The sequence below is a fragment of the Sinohyriopsis cumingii genome, chromosome 8 (genome assembly GCF_028554795.1).
Source record: "Sinohyriopsis cumingii isolate HCF-2022 chromosome 8, ASM2855479v2, whole genome shotgun sequence".
Taxonomy (NCBI): Eukaryota; Metazoa; Mollusca; class Bivalvia; order Unionida; family Unionidae; genus Sinohyriopsis; species Sinohyriopsis cumingii.
Genome location: NC_142968.1, coordinates 63,675,979 through 63,694,476, shown reverse-complemented (window position 1 = coordinate 63,694,476; position 18,498 = coordinate 63,675,979).

The window sequence follows — 18,498 nt, the reverse complement described above, 5'->3', positions numbered from 1 at the left end:
GAGGTAGTACTGAAGATTCAACACTAGCCACATACCGACAAATTAACGACACCAAACAGGTGGACCGGGTGGTCATATGCGGAGATTTCAATGCGCATAACGAGATATGGGGAAATGATCGAACGGACAAAAGAGGCAGGTTGGTTGAAACTTGGATAGCAGAATCCAACCTGACCATACTAAACAATGGTACCAGAACTCGATTAAATCCCGAAAATGGTACCCTTACCGCCATCGATCTAACCATATGCTCCACAACAATAGCACAGGTGGCGGAATGGAGAGTGGATCAAACTGATACCATAGGCAGTGACCACTTTCCATTGATAACCACCCTGCAAATGACTACTCAGTTCAACTCGCAACAAAAACAACCAAAGTGGAGATACGAAAAAGCAGATTGGGAAATGTATAAATCCTTACTTAGCACAATAGACCACAAGGACATAGAAAATGATAATTTAAACATATACTATGATAACCTGATTAATACTATCAATCTAGCTGCAACAACTAGCATACCTCAATCTAGTGGCCACCCCAACAAACAACCAGTCCCGTGGTGGAGCGAACTATGTAAACAAACATACATGGATAAGAAAAAAGCACTCAATAAATTTAGACGCACAGAGAACACAATGGATTTCACCAATTACAAAATGAAAGAACAAGAACTCAAAAAGATCATTAAGCAAGCCAAAGAAACTACTTGGCAAAAATACTGCAAAAGTATAAACATCGAAACCAGCACCAAACAAGTCTGGGATAAAATTAGAGCAATTAGAGGGAAAACATCAAATAATATCCCTAAAATACCTGGAGCAAATACAAATAAAGATAAAGCTGAAACACTAGCTAAACACTTTGCAGAAATGAGTAGTAATAAAAACCATACCAACTCATTCCAACAACATAGAAATAAGGTAGAAAGAACTCATAGCAAACTATTTACTGACATTGGCAACAAAAATTCCTACCTAAATAAAGACATCACAACTGCCCAATGGGATAAAGCACTAGGTACCAAAAAAGAAACTTCCCCTGGAGAGGATAAAATAGGATATATTATGTATAAAAATATTCCAAATAACATCAAACAATTAATAATTAAATTCTTAAATAAAATCTGGAAAACAGGAAAACTGCCTTATAAATGGAAAACTGCTATAGTTATTCCTATCCTAAAACAAAACAAGGACCCCCACCACGTCAGCTCATACAGACCTATATCCTTAACAAACAATATATGCAAAATTATGGAAACCATAATAACTAATCGACTGAAATGCCACCTAGAGCAAAATAATTTAATATCCGAGAACCAATGCGGATTTAGAAACAAACGATCCACCACGGATCAACTTATAAGACTGGAAACAGCGATCAAATTAGCCTTTAACTCGAAAAGGAAAGCAGATAGGAATCTAATAGCTGTATTCTTAGACTTAGAAAAGGCATTTGACCTAGTATGGACCAAAGGCTTACTAGCCAAATTAAATCACTATGGAATTACTGGTCAAATGTTCAACTTCATCGACAACTTCTTAACGGACCGCAAAATAATAACTAGAGTTGGAGACACACACTCTGAAATACACTCCCTAGAAAATGGAACTCCACAAGGCAGTGTACTCAGTCCCACTCTTTTCAACTTAATGATCAACGATCTAGATAAAAATCTGGCAACTACACAAACTGAAATTTCGCAATTCGCGGACGACAGCGGAATATGGAAAGCTGGCAACCCCAACAGTCAAAAAACCATACAAACTATACAAGATAGTCTAAACAACTTAGGAAAATGGGCTGACAAATGGGGGTTAAAACTATCACAGGATAAAACAGAAGTCAACATTTTCTCACCCACATACAAAAGAAACAAACCACAACCGACTTTCACAATAAACAATCAAGTAATAAAATATGTTAAATTTAAGAAGTTTCTGGCTATGTACTTCGACGAACACCTAAATTGAGGAAAACACATACAGGAAGTAGTTAAAAGATGCGATAAGGACATCAACCTCATACAAAGCCTTAAAGGATCGAACTGGGGATTCAACCAGGAAACACTGCTAGCAATATATCGGGCACTGATAAGATCCAAACTTGATTATGGGTACCAAGTATACAACCTAGCCCCAACAAAACATCTAAAAAAATTAGAGCAAATACAACGAAATGCCCTAATTACAATCACTGGAGCATTACCATCAACTTCACTAGTAGAGCTCCAAGTACTAACAGGTGAACTTCGCTCTATCTCAGAAGACAAGAACTAATAATGAGATACGCAGCCCGATTACAAACACAATCAAACACTCACCCCACATTACTAGCAATTGAGAAATGCAACATCTCCTTTAGTAACACTCAAAAGCATCACGTACCAACAGGACAAATAGTGCACGAATTAACAAAACTACACCCCACAGACATAAAGCAAAAAGAAAATAATAATACCTTCGATCCTGTACCTTGGTATAACGAAGATCCAAACATCAATACCTCTATCACCAAACATGGAAATAAATTAAATCAAGAACTGCAGCTGCACACTATAACATCAGAAATTTTAGCAACTAAGTATTCAAACCATCTACAAATATACACAGATGGTTCAAAAACCACAAAACCCGCAAAAACAGCAGCTGCATACGTAATCCCCAAACTAAAGATACAAGTTGGTCACCGACTACCGGACCACTGTTCAATCTACACAGCAGAATTCTGGGCAATACTACAAGCACTAGAATGGGTGGAGAAAAACAACCCACCCCAAACAGTAATAAAAAGCGACTCGCTAAGCGTCCTTACAACCATCCTAAATAACAATACCAAAAGCAGAGAAAATTTCCTAAATCAAACCAGTTTAATACTAAAACAACTGAAAAGCAATAAACAACAAGTAGAATTCCTATGGGTCCCATCCCACATAAACATACTAGGAAACACTCCAGCAGACAAATTAGCCAAACTAAAGCTAAGCGAGCTAAACCACATACCACTGGCAGTGTTAGTGAAATATACAGCCTAATAACAGTCATGATAAATCAGAAATGGCAAGAATATTGGGACAATAGCAAGACAGGTAAACAACTACATAACACACACAAAGAAACCATTAGAAATAGAAAACCACCCTTACTTAAAGGAAAAGATCAAAAAGTAATAAATAGAATTTACACAGGAAAAACCAAGTTGGCCAACAACTACGGAAAACACATAGGACCAAAACCTCATAACCCAAATTGTTTCTACTGTCGGGTGCCAGAAGATCTGCACCACATATTTAACATATGCAACAAATTAAAGAAAGAAAGGGAAAATTTCAAAACCGAACAAAACAAAATAGGATCGCCGAGTACATACCCAGAGTTCCTTAATAGCACTAACCCCAATTTAAATACCACATACAACAACATCATAACTTTCCTTAAAAAAACTGAAATATATACAAAAATTTAAATGTAAACCATAAATACATAAATAAGCAATATACCTTTTTTAGACCAATAGCAAGGACTAGGATTCGGTTCTCCCGAACTCTTCATTTATGAGAGGCGAGCGTGATCGACGAGAGAATTTTATCTGAAACTAGCTAAAAAACAAAAACAAAATTGATTAGATTACAACAATAAATACATTTTTAAAATGTACGCATAACTATAGACCAGTTAATCAGGAACTAGGACGGCCGGATAGGTCTCGTGGGTTCACAGACTAAAACAGCCGTGCATGGCCCTGAATAATAAAAACAAAACTAAGGATGAATCCAAACAATTCTAATCAAAATAAGCCCACTGACTGACAAAACTATACAAATAATAAGCGTAAATTAAAGAACACCAAATAACTAGTCCAAAAACCAGGAAGGAATATACAGGGGGGTAGGTGGTGAAAATAACAACCCTTCTCCACTTCTCTTAACATACCACTCTCCTAACACCCTAACCAACAGCTACAAACTATATCTTCTATACATAGGTGACAGCTAAGACAAAACTAGATATAATCATATAATCCCAAAATAGAACGTATAAGGTGGTCGCAAGAATAGACCATCAGGGATCCCCGTATTAAGACCCTAAAACTTATACATATAAGGTAGTCGAAAAAACCCAACGACTATCAGGCCCGACGGCACAATGCTGCAAATATAACAAATATGTAGAATACTACCCCAAAAATTACTAGTATAAGGTAGTCAAAAAACCCAATGACTATCAGGGCCAGCAGCACAAGGCTGCAACCAATATTTACAACTAGAAAAATAGGACCCAAAATAATTACTCAATAAGATGGAAAAAACACCAATTCCATCCAGGGCCAGCAGCACAATGCTGCAAAACCAACCGACCAAAATGCTGTCACCTAGTAGCTAACATCGACCTCAATAGACTCTATCTCTCTTAAAAACAGCACAGAGTTTTTTATTATTCAAATTCCAAAGACGGAAATTTAGAACAAAATATTCTGGATCGGAAAAACCCTGCTAATCTGTGGCAAGACAACTCCTCCCGGGCCCGACCACTTTCACCCTTTACCACGGACAGACATCAAAACCCATAAGTGCAGTGCACGAATCATAAATTAAAAATGCGAACTAGATCGGGTCCAATCCCACTAGTCGCTTATCAATGCAAATGAATGACAGAGTGCGTGTTGGGTCCAATCCCACTCAAACAAAAATATAGGCCTTACAATCAGATCGATATGTACACAAAAGTACTTCGACCTGACGGCCCAATCAATAAGTGTTCTGTGAACACATAAATGCCTGGAGGAAGTGGCACCATTCCTTCGCCCAGGAGTAATCAAAAAGGTGCATGTGGCATCACAAACCAGTGGTACATGCTCATTGCGAGCGCACACCACTATAATTCAACTCAACAACAACAACAACAACATTAGAACCCATTCCACGGAATAAAGACAAGGAAAATGGTGGTAGCAACAGAGTTACTGAATCATTTGATAGGTATTTATTATTGGATAGTAGATGTTACGTTTGTCATGGAAAAGATAGAGAAAGGATTCAAGTTAGAAAAGTGTCTTGACTGTGTTAATAGTCTGAAGGAAGCAAAAGAGATAGCAAAAGGAATGATGGAAGAAGAGGAAAAGAGATTGAGAGGATTGATTGACCCGTCTTATGTAAGAGTGGGAAGTTTAAAGGAAGCACTTGAAAATGTCATCGAAGTCAGGTGCTTCTTAGAAAAACTATTGAATTGGATGGAGTGACGATACGTAAAATGGGGGTTCGACCAGTTGACAAAAACGGAAGAAGTAATGAGGAAAGTGCTGACGGAAGAGGTAAAGAACATCAAAGAAAAGAAGAAGAAAATAGAAAGAGAAAAGAAAGCTTTGAGAAACTCAACAATAACTGGATAAGAATACAGGAGAAATTCAGAGCGATAGGCCATCCTGACTGGATGCCTGAGTCAGAAATAAAGAAGAAGACAGGAATAGTGGCAAAAGTTAGAAGATGGTTGAAGAAGTGGAAGAGTTAGAAGAAGAAGAAACCCAAAGGCCCTTTTCAGGGCCACTCATAGGTCTCGAAAAGATCTTGACTTTCATTGCCTACCCCCTTTTTAAAAAAATGTCTGTTGTCTATATTATGTGTGTGTGTGTGTGTGTGTGTGTGTGTGTGTGTTCTATCCCTCTCCCCTGTTCTATTTCCATAGACCCATAAGGTTGGGACCATATTAAAATAGGGTCCCGACCCTGTTCCATTTCCCTTGACGCTATACAGACCCACCCTGTTCAATTTCCCTTGACGCTAAACAGGCCCAAGATTATTTTTTTCCCATGTTAAATTCCCTTGACGCTGAACAGGCCCACGATTTTTTCCCATGTTAAATTTACATAGACGCTAAACAGGCCCAGGGTGGTTTTTAATGCTAATTCCCACTGACGCCAAACCGCCCCTATTTACTACTCACATCTATCTATCTATCTATCTATCTATCTATCTATCTATCTATCTATCTATCTATCTATCTAAGGCGGGACCCGATCATTTTGGTGGTGCCCCCTGGATTTTCGCGCCCGGCCCCCTGTGAGCACGGCACTTGGAAATCAACTTTTAACAAGTTTTATATGATATTGAACTTAAAATTTTCTTCCATCGCTTCAAAATTACTCTCTCTCTCTCTCTCTCTCTCTCTCTCTCTCTCTCTCTCTCTCTCTCTTACTAACAGTGCAGTCACTGTAGTGATATGACTTAAATTGTTAAAACTACGTTAAAAATGCACACACACACACAATCACACACATTAAGGTCTAACAACGCAATTTATGACTATTTAATGCATGCACACATCAAACAAAAATGTTTCTATACCACATTTCCGATTAGTTTATCCCATCTTGTATTTTGTAAGAGTGCAGATAATGGGTTAATAATTGGGGTGTGGTATATGTCACTTGTAATATTAATGTTCTGTGAATGGTACTCAACACTAACCAGCCCAGATAAAGCATAGGGTATATATGTGATTATTTTTATGTCAGGCTTAAACATAAACAGCTTACTTCTAAGGCCACACAGGTATTGTACTGGTAAGTATTTGTCTCACGTTTAAATAATACAAGATCTTTTTGTTAACAAATGTCATATTTATTCTCTTTTTTTTAATAAATCGCGTGTGTCATAAAACTGAATTTCTCGTTGCAGATGATTCTAAAAGATGCCTGTTTATACACTTCTGTACAAAGAATGATTAATGAGCATTAGTAGTGAATGGGGGCGACAGAGGGACAATGGACTTACTATAGGGAAACACTCATATGGAATATAGGGACTATGTAAATTTAACATGGCAGCACATGATATGGAATATAGGGACAATGGGAATTTAACATGGGAACATTGGATTGGGATTGTTGAGGGACAATGGAAATTTAAAATGGTGGGTCTGTCGAGGGAAAATGGAAATGGAACATGGGAGATGGATAGAACACAGACAATAGACATTTTTTTTATAAAAAAAGAAATTTAGGCATGAAAGTTAATTTCTTTTCGAGGCATATGATTGACCTGAAAAGGGCCTTTGGTTTTATGTTAACATACCATACTGTTAACATAGAGGGTACCGCTTAGGTCTCCTTATTTTCCTTAAACTCTGTCTCACTTCTGGTCCGTAAATCAAAACCCTCTTTAAACAGCCTTGTCTTTCTACGTAGATTCTTCTTTTCCACACACATGTATCGGTCATCTTGACAATAGTCCACGAGGATCGGACATACATGGGTAAGTCCGTTCTAAACATCATTGAAGAGACGAGAGTAGATGATTCTACGTCGGTCCACATCTTGGTGACGAGAACAGGTGAAGGAATGCAGCTAACTGCGGTTATTTATAGGGGAAGGGAGGATCGAAACGGATTGAGTTGGTTGACCAATCAAAACACACGTTACAAAAGTCAGTCACCATTCGTCCAATCGGAAGAGAGCAGTCCGTGACGTCACATTCTCTATATAGAGGCACTAGCGTTTGTGCGTAGTCAATTCATGCGACACAGTTAGCATAAACATGACGCAAACTCAGAAGACAATGAATTGGGGTGCACCGACCGTGGAGACTATCCAAGTAATCCCGGACTTACTTCTAGAAGAGGTGAATTGGAATTTTGTGGATTTTCTTTCGCAAGAATTTGTTCCTCAACCATTACCTTCGCCACCTTCTCCTTCTTTACCACACGCGGAGAATTTTAAACAGACAGAAAGAAGAATTTGAGAAATTTATACAACAGCAAAAGGAAGCGGAACAAGCTTTTCTCCTACAACAGCAAGAAGAAGAGGTAAGAAAGAAACAACAAGAAGAAGCAGCAAAGAATCAAGAGGGTGAAAGTCAAACGGTTACGATACTGTTAGACATTTTAGCGGAGTTAGGAAATATGAAACAAATGTATCAGACTTCTTTATTACGACCGAAGAGAAAAAGACCTTCCCGAGCTAAACAACCCAACCCTGTGACAACATCTGCCATACCACCCTTAATCATTTCTACCAAATCATCATCATCATCGACAATACGCAGTCCAGAAGTAGGCCTTGGCCGTGGCAAAGGCTTAAGGCAGGTAAAGTTAATTGTTTGAATCAACAAATACCCAAAGGCCCTTTTCAGGGCCACCCATTTCTCTCGAAAAGAGATAGTATTTCAATTGCCAACATCAATTAAAACTCAAAACCCCCTTTTTTACCCATATAGTACGTATGAATGGTTGAGTGCATGAGAGTAGATTCTTATTCTAAAAATCATAACCAAGAGACACTTACTTTTCATAGACTGTCTATTCTTTTATAAATTTACAATCCAATTCACAACACAAAATAGCACTTTAAAAAGTTCATAGGCTTCTTCTTTTTTATTTGTCTTCACTCTCTCTTTTTATATTGTCTTCACTTTCACAGCTTTTTCCTCCTTTTCATCCTCATTTTCTTCCCTTCTTTTTTTCTCCTGTTTCTGTTTCTTCACCTGTCTGTTTTCTTCCTCTTCTTCCTCTCCTTAACTCTCCTCTTCTTCTTCTTGCTCCTTTGTTTCTTAGGGCAATCTGGAGACCAATGTCCTTTTTCTTGACAATGATAACAGGTATCTTTACTTTTGTCTCTTCTAACCCCTGTTTTTTTTGACGGTCTGGACACTCTGAAGACCAATGTCCTTTATTCTTACAGATATAGCAAGTATCTTGACTTTTATCTCGTAAGGAGGATGAGTAGTCCGTCGGCTTGTCTGAAGAAAATTTTCTGATGACCCCTCGCAAAGTTCGATCTGTGTAGTCTCGTCCATTGTTCTGCTCAGTTTGAGAGTGAAATGAATAGTGGAAGGACAAGACACACACCATTTATATATACGCTGGTCTGCCATGGATATAAAGTAACCCATGGTGTTTAAGCTTTAGTCATTTGACTTTTTGCTATCAAGATGAAACGATCCAATCCACTCGTGAAGAAAGAAGAAGAAGAAAGTAAGAGGCAGAAACGTGATCTATCGCCTCGCACCATCGCTGAAGTCTTGGCACAATTTCATGCCAGTGATTTTGATGAGGACATGAGTAAACCAGAATCCAGGCCCACAGAGTCTTGCCCAGTTCACCCTGAAAAATACTATCATATTCGAGAGTCGGAAAAGCGCTCCTCTAGAAAATTTAGAACCACAGCTTACACCTACACGGTGAAGTTTAAAAATTTCAAGTCCGACGTACCATTGGAGAAAGCAGAAAGGTTTATCACCGAGGTGTGGGATTCTTTGCTCACCACACTGAAACGACAATGTCGACCCAAAGAATACGATCGCTTGAGACTTTCCATAGAACACGACAGCTTGAAATCCCCTGTTTGGATCGAGTTTAGCAGCCATGCAGAATTGACCCCTTCCAAAGTCATGGACAAGATTCAACACGTGCAACAATCCAATGACCAATTTGACATCACCGATGGAAAAGCGACACTGTCCAAGACCCACGTCTCTCCTCCTCAAGGGACTGGACAACGCAAAAAGGTCTTATTGGTGAACGGCATTCGCAGCATTAAGCGTAGCCTCGTCCAAATTCACAATTCTCAAGACCAGATGTGTTTAGCCAGGGCTATCGTGGTGGGACGAACCTATGCCAACAAAAACGACACGGCAGAATGGAAAAGAGCCTGGGAGAACATTCGAAAATCGGACCGAGCCAAACAACGAAGTGAAGCAGAACTCCTGTTACAACAAGCTGACCTGTCCAATGAAATACCCTGTGGCATTCCTGAAATGCAAAAATTGCAAGATGTCCTAGCTCCACGCTACATCTTGAAAGTGCACCCTCATGAAGTGAGCGGACCTCTGTTGTTTCGAGACCGAGATTTTAAAGATGGAAAATACATTCACGTCTATTATCACGATGAACATTTCGGTGCCATTACCACCATCACTGGATTCCTGGGATACAGTTATTATTGTGAGAAATGTGACTATGGCTATAACAATCGAGAGCAACACAAACATTGTGGATCGAAACGCTCAGGATGTTTGGCCTCTCAACCCTGTCTGGACGAAAGACAAGAACGAGTGCATTGCCCTGCTTGTCGGCGCACGTTTGTCAGCCCTGCCTGTTACCAACAACATCTCAAGACATACGGTTCACAGCAGAAATGTGCTTGTCAACTCCTGAGATTGTGCCCTACGTGTGGACAAAGCATACGTACCAATAGTACCAAGGCACACGTATGTCGAGGAAAGAAAAAATGTCACATTTGTTACCAAATCGTGGACTTGGAACACCAATGCTATATGCAAAAATACCAACCCCAACAAGAGAAAGATGATGGTCACAAGAAGAAGAAGAAAGGCAATTTCATCTTTTTCGATTTCGAATGCATGCAAGAGACCGGCATTCACATTCCTAATTTCTGGGTGGCTCATTGAGCGTGCGAGAAGTCCATTCAAGAACCTATCTTTAGTTATTGCCCTCACTGCAGCAAGATTCCTGGAGGACGTGAAAAAATCTTTCGGGGACCGAACACGCTAGCCGATTTTGCCCGATGGGTCTTAGACCCCATCGACAAGACATGGAGCAAAGAGGACATCGAACATTACCTAGATTGTCATCGTCATGCCACGGTGATGGCTCACAATTTCTCCGGATACGATGGACAGTTTCTTCTCAGATACTATACGGAACATGGCACCGAGCATCCTAAAGTCACTTTGAGTGGAGCCAAAATCATTTTCATGCAAATGGGACAAGTACAGTTTAAATATTCGATGAGTTACTTGGCCATGCCTTTGAGTCGAATGCCTAAAACGTTTTGGAATGACAGAAATGGCTAAAGGGTACTTTCCACACTTTTTCAATACCGAAGCCAATCAACATGCCGTTCTACCCCATTTGCCCCAGGCTCACTATTATGACCCCGACAACATGCGTACCGAACAACGAGAAGCTTTCTACGCTTGGTACCAGGCTCACGCCTCGGACCCTTTCGACTTTCAGGAAGAAATGCTAAAGCATTTTAGTTCCGTCGTGAACATTTTACGGCGTTGCTGTGGAAAATTTCGAGAACTGTTCATGGAACACGGAGGGGTCGATCCTTTGAAAGAAGCTTTCACCATTGCCAAAGCATGTTCCTTAGTCTACCGACAAGATTCATGCCTGAAAACACCGTGGCTGTCATCAGTCCTCAAACGACCAACTATGTCAAACGTCAATACTCGGTCAAAGCCCTACGCTGGTTACATTCCTTGTGCGACAAGGAAGACAAATGGATTCAGCATTCCCGCAACGGAGGGAGTGAAAAGACCATCGTAACGTATTCGTTCGATGGCTGAGACTTAGAAAACCCCAAGATCGTGTACGGGTTTAATGGTTGCTTATTTCACGGATGTCCTGTCTTTTACCCTGATCGTGGTACTAAAAAGCACTTTTTACATCGAACCATGGAAGACTTGTACCAGGACACTTGTCAGCGACGCTTGAAGTTAGAACAGCAGGGATACCAAGTGGTGGAAATTTGGGAACATGAGTACGATCACCGTTTCAAAGAAATCTTTCCCGAGTTTAAACGCATTGTGGAAAGTTGCAAGCTGATGGACCCCCTGAACCCGAGGGATAGTTTGTACGGAGGAAGAACCAATGCCACCTGTTTGCTGTACCAAGCCGACGAAGAGAAAGGAGAAGAAATCAAATAATTGGACGTGTGTTCGCTGTATCCCTACGTCTGCAAATATTGTCGCTTTCCTGCAGGGCACCCGCGATTGCTAACGGAACACATCGACCTGAAAAACATTCGACAATACGAAGGTCTGATCAAGTGCAAAGTTTTGCCTCCCACCGACTTGTACCATCCCGTGTTACCTCACCATTGCCAAGGCAAGTTGATGTTTCCCTTGTGCCGTACTTGTGCCGAAACGTGCAACCAAGACCAGCCTTGTCAGCACACCCAGGAAGAACACTCCTTGACAGGGACGTGGGTTAGCATGGAATTGTTTAAAGCTCTGGACATGGGATACCAACTGTTAGAAGTGTACGAAATTTGCCACTTTCCCAAGACACAACAATACCACAAGGGTGACTCCAGTCAGAAAGACATTTTCGCAGACTACGTGGATGCTTTTTTAAAACTGAAACAAGAAGCCAGTGGTTATCCTTCCTGGTGTCACACTTCCGAAGACCAAAAAGACATTCAAAGAGAAATAATGGGAACAAGAAGGTATCACTTTAGACCACATCGATAAAAACGAAGGCAGGCGATCGTTTGCTAAAGTGATGTTAAATTGCTTGTGGGGTAAAATGGCACAACGACCGTGTTTACCCAAGACGGAGTATTTGACAGAACCTTCCCGCTACTTTCACATGATTCACGACAAAACCAAATACATGAAACACGTGGACATCGTTCGCGAGGATTTGATCTTAATTAATTACGAAGAAGATCTGGACTTTGTAGACGCCGACGAATTTGGAAATGTCATCATTGCGGCTTACGTGACAGCCCATGCTCACTTAAAATTGTACGAAGCTTTAGAACTGTTAGGGGATCGCGTCCTGTACTTTGACACGGACAGTTGCATCTACATCGAGTGCCCGGGTCAACATCACCCTGACATCGAAGGAGACCGTTTAGGAGCCTGGACAGACGAGCACCCTGACGAGAAAATTTTAAGTTTCGCGAGTGGCGGTCCTAAAAATTACGGCTACGAATACCGGGACAAACAAGAAGTGTACACGGAGTGTAAAGTGAAAGGATTGACTCTGAATTATTGTACCAGTCGAGTGGTGAACTTTGGCGTATTGAAAGAAGCCTTGCAGTCTGGAGAAGATGAAAACTTTAAAGTGACCACCTATCAGTCAAACAAGATTGTACGTTTACCCACTCACCAAATTGGCAGTCCACTCTTGGAAAAAGTCTATCAAATCGTGTACCAGAAGCGAGTGCGACTTCCCAATAACTTCACTTTGCCGTATGGACATGTCGGTATTGGTCTGTATATAAAAAGGGACAATGTCCAAGATCGATAATTCATTGTGACCACCAAGACCAAGCGAACAAGATGAATCCTTTGAAAGAGACATCATTCAAGTTTGGGGATTGTAAAAAGATTTTACCTTCCTATAGTGTGACTAATATTGGATGGATAAGACCCATGCATTGCGATGGAAAATGTCCGGAAGGAAACTGTAAGTGTCCATGCGGTTACCATTGTAATTGCGTAACGGAGTTTGCAGACGAGTGCGATTGTGAGCCTTGCGATGTGAGCGATGCTGTACGTTGTGACCTTAGCGATGCCGTAAAGCATCATGGGAACATTGTTCTCACTATCCCTATCATGGAAAGTGATGCTGTGCGTGTCAAACCTGATGGATGTGAAAGCGATGCTACTCGTCCTCTTGGACACTTTACTGGGTTTCATGGTCAATGTGGATGTCAACCTTCACGTCTGCCACCCTACGGATGTCATCCAGCCCTAAGCAAACTCCTGTCGATGTCACCCTACCCTCATCGAAACGAACCTGTGAAAGACGAATATTCGTTCCCTGTGCATTTGTCTGAATACTGCAACTTTGAAAATCGCTTTCAATCGTTCAAAAGAAAATGGCCTAAGTGTCTTATAGGACCAACCCCCGAAGAATTAGCCAGAGCCGGATTTTTCTACTTGTTCGAAGGGGATAAAGTCAAGTGCTTCAGTTGGGGTGTGTCACTTCACCACTGGGAACCACAAGATTCGTCCTACCTGGAACATGCTCGATGGTCTCCCAGTTGTCACTATTTACCTTTAGTAGGACAATATCAGTAATCCCTGAATGGATACTTTACAAGAGAACATTCGTGGTTTGTCTGTGGAGTTGAGAGAACGCATTTACCGAGAACTGGTCAAAATACAAGTGAAACGTCAAGAACAATTGCATCCGTTACGTCACCGGTGTTTAAACCACTGGTACCTGAATGCTATAAGAGAACTGATTCGTAAGAAATTGTTTCAGTGGTCAGATCTTGTTCAATACTTCCAGGTCGCAAATGATCGACATGTTCATGATTTTGGTTACTTCGAGATTCACCTAGTGCAACGAACTGAGGAAGAAGAGTTAAAGGATTACCAAGATGTTTTACGTGGAATCTAGTTAGTGGAAGAGGAAACTTCTATCGAACTATGAAGTATAGGTTACAGTATGCAACATTTAAATTTGCTACTTGAGTAAAATCATCTCTGGCTAGAAAGTACATGTATTGCTTCCGAAAAAAAGAGAGTATAAAATCAGGCTGCCATGCCACGACTTTTATCACAAGTGATTGAACAGATTCCATGGAAGGAATTCAATAACAATATTGAAACCGTGGATCATTACCATCAATTATTACAAGAACTGTTTCCGTTCAATTTGGGTCGACAAGTGGTGTGTGTCTTAGTGACTTGTTTTCTGGGATTTCGTTTACCAGCCGATTCCTTGTGGACTCTTTACGAATAGTACTTACCACCCGAATGGCCTTAAATGTTCACGAAAGACTCCTTTTGCTCAAAGCCTTGCGTTTTCATCTGGATACTTCTCGTCCTTTACGGGAAAAAAGATTCGTCAACTTTTATCTACCGAAGACGTGTATGACGATGAGTGTGTAGCTTGTGACTTACACCCCCATTGGACAGATATACGTGCCTGGAAAAAAGGGGGTTTTGAGGCTTGGACCCAAGAAGTGGCCCAGTATGCTCGAGAATTGTGATCCTTCCTTTCAACGTCCAAAGAAAAAAGTCACTTTTCAACCTGTGTTAGTGACAGTACCAGAAAGAGAAGAACTCGTCACTCAGGACAGGACTGTCATAGACATTCCTGAAAGACCCTTTCGGGAGGACACTTGTGTGACCTTACCCCCTGTTGAACTTGTCAGAACATTACCCAAAACATGTTGTACAGAAACTTGTTTCTATTCCACGTTGATGGTTTTCATGTGCATTTTATCGTTGTACTTAAGCCTTTGGCTTTTATGTATTTTAGTCTTTCGTGTTCATTTTTAAAACATCAATAAACGTGTCGTGAAAAAAGTATAAAAACTCTTGTCTTGTCTGTTTTCGTGTTTCAAGTGACATTCCTGACACTATGGCTACTTCTGCTGTCTCTACTCCCTCTGCCTCCACTTTCAAAATCATCGACGAACACTTAGATCGTGCCAGTTGGGAGGCTTTGTATCTTCGCCATCACTTAACATGCTCATTGCTGGACCTAGCGGTTCAGGCAAAATCGAATTTGTCAAACGTTTGATCAAACATAAACATCATTTCATCGATCGTCCACCTCAACGCATCGTGTGGTGTTACAAAGAGTGGAAATCGGCGTACAGCCTCTTGCGAGAAAGTCAAGGCGATTCCATCGTGTTTGTGGAAGGCATTCCTAATGAAGACGACGGAATCGTGTCTGACTCCCGTCAAACCCATTTGGTCATTTTCGACGACATGTTAGGAGAAGACGAGGAAGAAATTAAACTTTGGTTTATGTGCAAAGGGCATCACCGTAATGCCAGTGTCATTTACATCACTCAAAGTTTGTTTCAACAAGGTAAAGCCCATCGCACCACCAGTCTCAATGATCATTACGTGGTCTTGTTTAAAAGCCCTCGAGATAAATCGCAAGTGCAAGTCTTAGCCAAACAGTTAGGAACGCCTTGGCTCGCTCAGGCGTACGACCATGCCACTCAAACTCCACACGCCTATTTACTCGTCGATTTGAAACCCACTACCCCCGATGATTTGCGATTTCGTACCCATTTGTTTCACCACTCGTGTCAAGACGGAAGGCCTGTCCTGTACACGTCTCCGTCCTCGACTTAACCCCCTAAAATCTATAAAAACCTCAGACACTTTTCGTCTGTCTCACACAGTTTGAACATGACGCCCCTTCAGTCGCATCTTCCTGTCAAATTGATTCGTGCCTTGTATGGCATCAGTCGCGAAGAAAATCCACAAATACCTGCTCGTGTCTTAGAAGTTAGTCTCAAAGAAGTCTTATGATGGTTCAAGGTGACAGCACGTAAATTACTGCAAGGCATCATTCAGAATCCTCATCAAACCAAACACTTTTTTGATCTGAACAAAGTAGCTTTGACCCAACTGGCTGATCCCCACATTGACACTCAAACCAAAAAGCAAATCATTTTGAAACCTGGAGGGAGTTGTACTCTAGGAGGTGTCACCATTCGCTCACTCTTAAGATGGGATCCTAATGCTCCCAATGTTCTCCCCAAGAAAAAAGTCAAACGAACCTTCAAGAAGAAAAAGAACAACCGTGTAAAGACCTGATCACCAGCCCGGAAAAAGAAAAGCCCCCAGAAAAATAAACGGAGAAGTCCTCCGAAAAAGAAAAGCCGACAGAAAACTAGTCGCAAGATTGGCACTTCGGCCAGGACGCAACCTTACATTCGCAAACCACGGCCTGCAACGACGGCGACCGCGTCTCCGGTAGCCTCAGGTTCATGCACTTCTCCGCTGATGACCCCAAGGAGACCCGTGTCTCCAAGAACTTCTCCAGTGGCGGAACCCTCCAATTTAGTGGCAGTGGCAGCTACTCACAAAGTACCTGCTCCCAGAATCAAAGTCCAAGAGAGATCGGGCTTGTTACAGAGTTTACTGGATTTGTCCAAGCAAGAACTGGTTCGATTTAGTCCGTTGCGTACCCCTGCACTACGTGTGTTGCCTGTCCTCACACTGATACGACGTAAAGACAATCAGTGGCGACGCATTCCAGTATAAAAAAGGTCTGTGATAAAGTAGGGGTATCAGTGTTTTTGTGCTCCTGAAGACTCAAAGATGTCACCCTCCAAAAAACATCCGTCTTCTAAACCCCAAGGAAAGAAAAGGAAAGGACAGCCTCCTCGTTTAGTCAAACATGGGAACATGTTGTCTGTCCTGTCCAAAGCTTCTCCACCCCTGCGAAAAAAACTCATTCAATCTTCCTCCAAAGAGGTCATCGATACCGTGTGCAAATGTTGTTTGAACGTTTTGAAAGGCACGATCCCTTTGTCCAAACACCAGAAACAATGCTTAGGCAAACATCGTCACTTTCTTCGCCAAATGGTTCAAAAGAAAATTCCCATTCGTCAAAAGAAGATGTTGGTCGAACGTGGAGGAATTTTACCCCTCTTGTTAGGACCTTTGCTGAAAGGAGTCTTGGGAACCATGTTGGGAGGTCTCGTGGGAGCAAGATAAAAAGGACCTCTGAAGTCTCAAGATCTCAGACGTAACCCTTGAGATCCAATGGAAGGACGAAAATTTGCTTTAGTGCTTACAAACGATGGATGGAATACCATCGTTAACAAGAACAGCGGACCCCGCATTTACCTCCCAATCCCAATTTGACCGAGATGTCTCAGTTCCAACACGAATTGCAAACCTTGATCGATCGCCAAGATTTATCCGAAACAGAAAAATCGCAAAAGTACGGTCAACTCTTGCAACGACTGCAAATCTTTCACCAGAAAGCTTTAGACGAAACAGCTTTACCCACTCTGAAAGATTTTAAGACCTTGATGAAAAGTTCAGCACCAGCACCACTACCACCACCACTACCATTGACCAAGACAGTAAAAGAAGAAGAAGAAGGGTTTCAAACTCCACCAGAGAAAGTACGCAGGTTAACAACACCACCTAGCTCCAGAATTGGATGGATTAAAATGATGATGACCACCCCTTCTTCATTAGAAGAGAAAACGAAGGTGAAGACAGAAGTGAAACAAGAACCGATATCTCCTGTTCAGACATCCTCCTCTTCGACAGCTATCGCTGGTCTCACATGCAAAGCATTACAAATCAAGAAAACACCCCACGAGAAAAAGAGTAGCATCCTCAAAGAGTGTGTGACTGATTAACAAACAAAATGGAAAAGGTGTTAGCCAGCATTTACTACAATCCATCCCGTCCTGCAGGTTACGGAGGAGTTCAAAACTTGTATCGTGCTGCCAAAACTCGACTGAAAAGTCTCCGTTTACCTGAAGTGTAACGATGGTTACAAGAACAAGCTACCTACACTTTACACAAACCCATTCGACGCAAGTTTTCCAGAAGTCGCACCCAAGTGGAAGGCATCGATCGTCAATGGCAAGCCGATTTAGCCGATGTCTCTCATTTGGCCACTTACAATCGCGGCTACAAATATTTGTTTTGTGTCATCGACGTCTTTTCCAAATTTGCCTGGGTCGTGCCATTGACTTCCAAATCGAGCCACGAGTTAGTGCGAGCCCTGCAACGGGTGTTGAAAGAAAGCGGTCGTCACCCTCTTCGATGGCAAACGGACAAAGGTACCGAATTTCTGAACCATGCTTTCCAAAAAGAATTAAAGAAACGTGACATTCATTTCTTGTTACCACCGAGAATCCTGAAACCATAGCCAACATCGTGGAACGTTTTCAACGCACTTTGAAAGAACGCATGTGGAAATATTTTACGCATCACCACACTCTGAAGTACATCGACATCTTACCACACCTGGTGCAAGCGTACAACCAATCTTACCATCGAAGCATTGGACGTGCCCCGCA